This window comes from Coptis chinensis, chromosome 3, assembly GCF_015680905.1.
Source record: "Coptis chinensis isolate HL-2020 chromosome 3, ASM1568090v1, whole genome shotgun sequence".
Classification (NCBI taxonomy): Eukaryota; Viridiplantae; Streptophyta; class Magnoliopsida; order Ranunculales; family Ranunculaceae; genus Coptis; species Coptis chinensis.
In genome coordinates, this window is record NC_141458.1 from 37,122,418 (window position 1) to 37,131,631 (window position 9,214).

Here is a 9,214-nt window from a genome sequence, read left to right on the forward strand (position 1 = left end):
TGCTAGTTATGAATTGGTAGGAATGCCATGTGTAATTAGGGATTAGGAAGAACCAATTGTTTCGCGAAGCGATTTAATTCGATTACTGACGATTAAGCCGTTAATAGGATTAAGTCGAGTTAAGGTGGAATCAATCCCCCTCTAACTCCTTATCATCGAATCAACGTAGCATTCCCTTAGTTATTTTGATAACCGACTAGTTGCATCTTGTGGGTAGTTGCATCTTAGTCTAGTTGCCTTTTCGTAAATCTCTTATTAGAATTTAGAGTTAGAATACTTATACTTAGAGAACATTAACATGCGGAAGAACTAGGAGTGGAACGAATCATTCTACTCCACTATATCTCATAGGATTAAGAGTAGAAATCTTTGATAAGCATATAGGATCATAAGTTAGTTTTAGTTTACTTACGTTTTGAGTTCATCGTTCATTTCGTAGGTAAACTATCCAATTTTACTTTATCAAATGGCCCCGCTGCTATCTTAGTTGCACTTTCGCATTGTTTTCGTAGTGTAAGTACTTTTCTTAAAAGTCCCATTTCACCCACCCACCCGTGTTTGATTCATACTGTGGCTTTCCGTTTCATCGTTGAAAAATTTCAGCGAGAAATTACACTGAGCGCGCCCGCGCTCAGAAGGAGCGCACCTGCGCCCTATAGCCTGAACACTGAGCGCGACCCGCCCCCATGTGGAGCGCGACCCGCCCTAAAAACACTGTAATTTGAAAATTACCCGGAGCGCGACCGCGCCCTATGCGAGCGCACCCGCGCCCTTTGTTAATTTTTCCGGAATTCTACAGTTTTGACTCGAACTTTGATTTTTCAAAATTTTCAGTGTTCTAACCTGTTATATACACTGAACACGCGTAAACAAGACGCTATTCATAAGCGAAGCAAGGACGCAATCAGGTATTCCTTTCTTCCACACCTTGCATATCCTATTAGAGTTTTATACTAGTATATCAGAATTGTTTGGAGTGTTGATGTGTTTAGCTAAGTTTGGTTTTAGCCTTGTATGAGATTAAGGTCTGGCCGAACAAAAACACAGAACGTAATTACACAACAACGTCAACAAACAAGTCTATCTAGTATACCACCCACTACACCTCTAGCTACTATTTCACACACATCACCTGACACAATGCCCGATGAAGAAAAGACTCCACTCTCTGACTTCTACAAAGCCTTGAGCGATAGCCCCAAATCTTGCATCGTTCTAGGAGACCCAGTGGGGGATTCGGAAATCCCCCCAAATATTTTTAATTTGTTACCCGTTTTTCATGGATTAGACCATGAAAAACCTTATCACGTACGCGTAGGATTGAACAAGTCCTAACAACATTCCACCATCAGGGTTGGTTGGTGAAACAAATTAAACTCGGGGTATTCCCTTTCACCTTAGCCCGATAAAGCGGCGTCTTGGTTAACCGCCCAAGCGCCTAATTCGTGGACTCATGGGCTAAACTTGTTTAGTTGTTTATGGAACATTTTACCCACCCCTAAAGACGGATGAGATGCTTTCCAAGATTCATTTCTTTTCGACAAAATCCTCATGAATCATTTTCAGAGGCTTGGAATCGTTTCACCGATCTCCTTATAGAGTGTCCACATCATAACTTAGCAAAAGACACGTTAGTTCGTGCCTTTTTCAAAGGACTTCTACACCACCATAAAGAAGTCCTAGACATAACGAATGGGGGTAGTTTCTTAAGCAAAGGAGCCACCGGGAGGCTTATAAATTTTAGAGGATCAAACTAAGCGAAATAACAACTGGGGTAGTGATGATATCCATCGCCCGCTAGTTCATCAAATACAGTTAAGGCCGCCGGTATGTTTGAAATTAAACACGATTTCGAGCTTAAAACTCTAATCGAATCACTCACTAAAAAGGTAGAGGCCATTTCTGTTCAACAAAAGCCTATCCCCGTCATGAATGTAAATTCAAATCCATGTAGTTTCTGTTGGAGCCACGAGCATCCCGACTCCAATCGTCTATAGCCTATGAACAGGCTTGTTCTATTAATAGTGAACCTAACGCACCTTGGAGACAAAATCCCAACCGGTTGGAGAAATAACCAACACGTCACACCTCAAGGGTACAATAATCAATATGTTAGGCCTACGCGCGGCTTTAACCAAGCCCCCACTCACGACAGGGACAGTGGTCGGGGGAATTTCAATAGTTATAACAACCAAGTGCAACCTCGACAAGGTCAAGCACAAAGTCAAGGTAGTTATAATAATTATAATGCTAATAGAGGTATCATTAGGTAAATAATAACTATCAAAATCCACCCATAAATAATTCGTGAAATAGTTCGTCCACACCACCCCGTGACTACTACACCCCACACAACCGGATCGTCTTGACACCTTCATACAAGTGAGCCAAAACTTTTTTTCCAAACCATGGCTCAATCTAACCAACGGCTTCTACAATCCGTTAATAATTTAACCCAACAGTTGGCTCAAGATAAAGCCCAACCCAAAGGTGTGTTTCAGGTCACGCAATACCTAATACTAAAACAACAAATACAGCCTTTGAGGTAACCGATAATACTAGTAATGAATATGAAAATGTAGGTGAGCTAAAGGCCATCACCACTCTCCGTTCTGGCAGAGTGGTTGATAACAAAGTAACTATGCCTATAGTTACCCTACTAGTCGCCCCTACACCTGCTATTTTACTAGATACCGAAATAGAAACTGAAGAGCCTACCACTGTAGAGGTACCAGTTACAACACAACCTAAGAAACGTAAAGCCACGGTTAAACATCCGGTGATACCATTGCTAAATATAAAGCGAAACCCGCCGTTTCCACAAAAATTAGCCGTGTTAACTAGGGATACAAATTATGAGGAGATTAGGGATGTTTTCAAGAATCTAACTATAAACCTTCCCTTCCTCGAAGCTATAAAAAGCTACCACACCATGCTAAGTTTCTAAAGGAATTGTGTACTACTAGGCGTAAGACCAATATACCAAAAGACGCTTTTAACGAACAATTCCCAACTTTATCCGAACATAATAGAATTGTTAAGTACAAGGACCACGGTCGCCCCTCTTGCATAATGCACCTTAGGAGATTCTTATACGACGACCGCGTTATTAGACTTGGGGGCTAGCTTTAACTTACTCCCGTTTTATTTGTATAGACAAATAGGTCTAGACGAGATGCAACCCACTAAAATGACGTTGCAATTAGCTGATCGGTCTATTAAGTATCCTAAGGGTGTCGTCGAAAATGTTCTGGTAAAAATTCAGGATTTTTACTATCCGGCTGATTTTGTCATCCTCGACACAGAAGTCGTTAACGACTCTGTCCCGATCATCTTAGGGCGTCCTTTCCTGGCAACTGCCAATGCGCTCATTAATTGCCGCGATGGTTCAATGTCCATGTCTTTTGGCCATCTTGCTGTTGAAGTCAATGTTTTTAAAACAAAGACACAGTTACCCGATTCGTCTATGGATGGAGAGGTTAGCATGATCGAGAGCTTTGCTCGAGATTATTTCAACAACACGTTCCCTGATAATCATATGCCCAAATTTCTTTCCTTTGGAAGTTCAGACTCCAACATTTCCATCCCTACACTAGTCGATACACATATTACGAATGAGGATGAGATAGATGACTTTCTCAAAGATGTAGAGGACTATCATAGTAACGAGGATATGACTAATCTAGATGAGCAATTCGATGAGTTTCTTAGAGCAGGTGATAATTCACCCTATCAAGAACTACTTTCCACAACATCCACCTCGACTTCCTTCCTTCCACCCTTTCAAAGGAATCTCAAGTTTGCACTCGATCCTTTTGTTTCTTCTGTGCTTCATAAGTTTTTAAATTCACCTACTAAACAAATACTTCAGAAGACAAAAGCGTGTGACACCTTCATTTTCAGACTTGAGACAGTCCCTACCTACACTATGAATGAGTTTTGTGCTAAACCCACATCCTCATTTTTTCCATGTTTTCATTCTACAACTTACCCATATCCACCATATTCTCCACAACCATTCACTCTTCCACACTTATTCACTAGAACACCCACTCATTCAAAAATGAAAAAGAAGGTGCATGCTAGGTTAAGTAATAGGGTTATCCGACTTCGCTTTCATTTTACTAGGTTGCGTCATAGGAAATCTTGGTGCTTGATTGTGTTTGGATATGTTTTCTGTGATATTTATTTATGGAATGATCCACAACTATTTCAGTTGTTGATATATGATAAACTGCATGTTCATACATATGTTTAGATAAGTCTCGAGTATCTGACTATAAACGACTCAACTTTTGTGTTTGGTGCATTTCCTTTCATTTCCATATATTGGTGAGTGCACCATTAAGATAACCGGCCCTCCTACGGAGTGTGTGGCTGTAAGTACCGGATCCTAAGTCCACGTTTAAACATAATTCACGTTTTCCACTCTTGCATGTTTTTCGGATTTTTGAGTCATGTTTCTCTATGGGGTGAATTATGTCCTTCTTGTTTATTGTTTTCTTTTTAAAATTAAAAAAAATATATATATATATATATATATATATATATATATATATATATATATATATATATATATATATATATATATATTAAAAATAAACATAGTAATAGGAAGTCTCGGGAATCGACTTTAAAAGACCTATTGCTAAAACAAATTTTCTAAGCTCCGTTTAAAAAAATTTGTTTGGGGTGGGGTGTTCGTATTCCGATCCTAGAATGTTTATGTCCCATTATAGTTGCTTAGGCCGTTTAATTGTATTACGATTCGGGTTGACATAATCCATGATTTTAGAGTCAATTGTTAAGATAACGTCACGTCATGCACGCACTTCGAGGCATTTTCCACTATCTTATATGTCATCCATGGTCGGAATAGAGTGTTTTATGGATCATTGGATTTGAAATTCTCTCCTGATCATTTCCATAACTCATTCGCAAAAATCGGACCCGAACGGCGGCAATTTTGATTTGAAGTTTCGCAAAAATCGAAAAAAATCACAAATTTCGATTTGGGCTTGGCCAACCCAACCAATCTTGATAAGCGCACCAGCCCTTACCTTCACCAATAGTCGCGATCATCTTTCACAATCCGCCATTAACGCCCAAAGCTTAAAACAAAACTAAAAAAAAAAAAACCTAAATTAACCCAGCCCACAATCAATACCCAACCCAAATCGATCGCAAACGCCAGCCTACCACCACCTCCACCAAATTAAATAAGCAAAACCACCGAAAATTCCAAATTTTGTTGTTTGCCGCGACCACCACTCCACCACCACCACCGCTTTGTTTGCTTCCGGTTGGTCGATTAACAACCACCACCACATCCCATTTAAACCCCTACTACATTCCAAACACCAATGGGTCAACAACGCGAATTTTTGCGAACAAGCTTTTACAGCGACCACTTCGCGCCGTTTTTACGGTGACGAAATGATCGGTCGAGATGGAATAGCTTAGCTTGTGGTAACTCGACTGGAAGCCTATTACCACGAGGACTTAGTCCGACGGTTCTATCTGAGGGAGTTGGAAGAGATGAGGATTTTTGTTGTGGTGGTGAAGAGGAGAAAGGAAGTGACGACGGGTTGTTGTTTTGAGATTCTAGGCATCCCGCCTAGAATCCATTTGATGTCACGTTGCAGGAGTCCCAACATAATGGGGTAGAGCCATTGATGAGCGAGGCGATTCTTGAAGGGAACTACAATGCGAGGTCGCATTGTGTTCGTCAAGCTTCTTTAGGACCAACCAACCGGCCGGCTCGTGGATTGGTCGGAACGATCCGGGAAGGAGAAGGTTAGCGACATCGGCCCGAATCGCCTCCACATCTTATGGATACTCAGGAGCGAAGTATGAGTTACGCATCTTGGAGTTTTACTTAGCATGATTAGGGGAGTAAGGAAGTCCGTTGCCCTCTCCCCGTGTTGATAACCAAGATCATGTTGAAGTTGAGAGCAGCTCGAGGATCGATAGGACTTACATCACCCTACACCGTAACCCTCGCATCTATAAGGAGTGCGTCCAACGAGTTTGGAGGTTGGCTGAGGATAGAGAAGAAGAAGAAGAGGATGGTGGAGATCAGAATGCCGAGGAGGCTGGGGGAAATCAGAATGCCTCGGAGGATGAGGAGGAGTTGACTTGTTTTGATGCGGATGCCTTGGAGAGGTGTTGGTTAGACGCAGAACGCATGGCTGTGATTCATCGTGGCATGCGTTCGCTCAACACCATCTGCGAAGACCTCCGGACTCGACAGGCAACGATGCGTCATAACTTCGAGATCCGTACACAGAGAGAGGACGAGAGGTGGGAATAGATGAGGGCCGAGCTAGAAGCTCAGCACCAGTTCCGGGAAGAGATGCTTACACGATTCCCACCTCACGGGGACTCTCCTTCTGAGGACACACCATCGAGGCACGAGCGTCGTCGCCGAAGGACGAATGGTGCTGGCCCATCAGGAGCCCAGGAGTAGTCTCCGGACCGTGTGCCCTCCGCTACCAGTACCGGAGTAGTTAGGGATAGCATCGTTTGATGTTTTTATGTTTATTTGTAGTTTCATTATTGTTATTTATTTTAATGTAAGTTTTATTTCCGTAATTTGAATTTTGTAGTGAAATGTACTCCGAATGAAATTTTTAATATAATGCGGTTATTTTTATTATGCGTGGTTGTCTCATATTGATCCCACCTTCCCAAATTGTTTGGGGGTGGTTTTATCTATTCCAGCATGATTTTTATATAACCCTCGTGTTAGAATTTATTGCGGAGTCAAAGTGAAAATATGGCCGATTAGGCATATCCAGGAATAAGTATAAGGGTAGGATGAAATCTAGATTAAATAGGTAGATTCTATCATAAATTCAACCTAAAAGATACTAGGTTTGAATTAGAATCAAGATAATGAGTTGTTTTCGTTTTTTGGGTTTGGAAATTTTAGGATTTCGAAACCGCCTTTAGTTAGTTTTGGCAACTTCCGATCCGTTTTAGCAACTTAAAACCTATATAAACTTCATACATTCTACACTCACAACTCACACTACACCTAAACTCCATCACTCACCTTTCACTCCCCACGATTCCCACGTTTGGCTTTTTTTCGAAGTTTCAAGAACTCCGAAAAGCACTTTTCTCTGAGGAGGCGCACTTTCGCTCTGCATTTTTTTCTGAATTTTTGTCGAGCACACTTCGCTTTTTAAGCTGAGGCGACCGACCAGCTCAAACACTGGAAATTCCAACTATTCAGAGCGCTTTTCATCTCTCTATCGAGCGCACTCATACGACTTCCGTGGGACGAGAAAAATTTCCGGTTTTTGCGGGGAAGTATCCGGATCATTCGCAGCTATTCCAGAGCGTAAGTTTGAGATGACATCTCCAACATTGATACCGGAACAGTCTTTCGAAGATTTGTTCCAAAGCACTACTTATGGTGCTTGGTTTCGAGGCGATCACATACGTTATTTGGGAGCCGCTTTATGGTAAGACGATGCACTTTATTCTCCAACACTAGCATCTTATTTTTCACGATAACTGCATTTTCTTTGAAAGACCGGATGGAGAACAAGTGTTCTCCATCAACATTGATAATGAACCAATGGAAATTACCAGGTTCTTGCTAGCATTTGTTCTTGGACTTGCTATGCCCGCTGAAATACAAGACCCATGGTGCTATTGGGTAGATAATATGTATGTCTACACTTACGAGTTCTTGCATGAGTCGTACGGTGCAGGTATTTTCCGTATCGAGGACCAAGGGGACTATAACGTCGCTTTTGGTAGCTTGTCCATGAACATAGGAACTGTTATGTTTTGGATCATGCTAAACATTTTAGGGGAATGGCGTTTTTCTTCTGTGAATGATGCCACTTGCAGCGTTTTCCTTGCTTTAGCCACAGGACGTATGTGTCATGACCTTCCCCGAACCTTGATGTCTAGTTTAGCTCGATCCCATAGCATGAGGCATAAGTTCCTTCTTATGCCCGTTCTAGTTTCCAGTATTATGCTATGTTTCTTTCCAGTTTTTTGTACACGTTTCACGGATTGGATTACGGTCGACATGGTATGACCCATCAATAGTATTATTCGATCCTTCCGTGCAATGACTTGGCAAGGGTGGAGGATATAACCTCATCAGGTTGCACCCTACACCCCATCAGACCAAGTGGCTCTTAATAGGTTAGCAATAATAGATGATAAATGGCGGGAAGCCTGGCAAATTATCATGGCATGGCAGGACGCAAAGGAACCTCACTTCTTTATGGAAGAAGAGGATGAGTAAGATGATGAGTAATGCGGGAGATAAGGTAAGTTTTCATTCTAGTTAGTGTCTGCTTATGTCCCAAGCAATTTCATTCTTGTTAACCCCATAATGGGTAGAACTCGTCCGTATAGAGTTGCGTCGGTTTTATTTCCTATATTAGTACGTTCTAACTTTGTTTTGCAGATATCCCTAAATTTCACGCGCGTTTCAATGGTATTTTTCCTACCCTCTTTATTTAAATGCTTTGAGGACAACGCATGCTTCTTGTTTGGGGGCATAGAAACACGTGTAATTAAGGCATCTGTTAGGATATAGATAGAGTTAATATGCATTTGTTTTCTAGTTAAAATTTTAAAAATTCAAAAATATAAATAAATAAGTTCATGCTATACACTTAGGAATAGTGGTATTGTTTTCCTTCTCTATGCTCTTAACAATCTAGAAATCTCCGCGTAATACGCATCAGAATAATTTTTAGAAACATAGGTTAATATGTAGGTAATAATCTTTGCATCTATTTATAAATATATTACATGAGTATCGATGATTGTTAGCAGTAAGTTTCTGAAATCTAGGCTAGAGTACTTATTCTACAAATCCTGTGAGAATATAGCCTAAAGCCTTATATGAGCGAAACATTTGAGAAATGACACAAGGGAGAAGTAAAATCCGGATAGAGATATCACACGTCCACTTGCTTGATCACTAAACCATATCCTAAGCGAGAATTTAGGCCCTCTTTGGATCGATATAGCCAGAAATTCAAACCTATGAATTATTTTCCGCTAATTAAGCCCCTCGAGCCTTTCTTTTAGCCTTTCATAAACCACAAATCCTTTACCCTGTTACAAAATAAAATAAAAAAAAAATATTCAACCTACCCAATTAAGATAAGTCTGAGAATAGAATGAGGAAGAAAGAAGAAGAGAAAAACCTGTGTAAACAAAAGTTAGTTAATTG

General features: G+C 40.8%; 1 pseudogene; it reads right to left on the minus strand.

Moving 5' to 3' along the window:
* Positions 1 to 1,523: 1,523 nt before the first annotated feature.
* On the minus strand, positions 1,524 to 1,618 carry LOC147509456 (small nucleolar RNA R71; annotated as a pseudogene).
* Between the last annotated feature and the right edge of the window lie 7,596 nt (positions 1,619 to 9,214).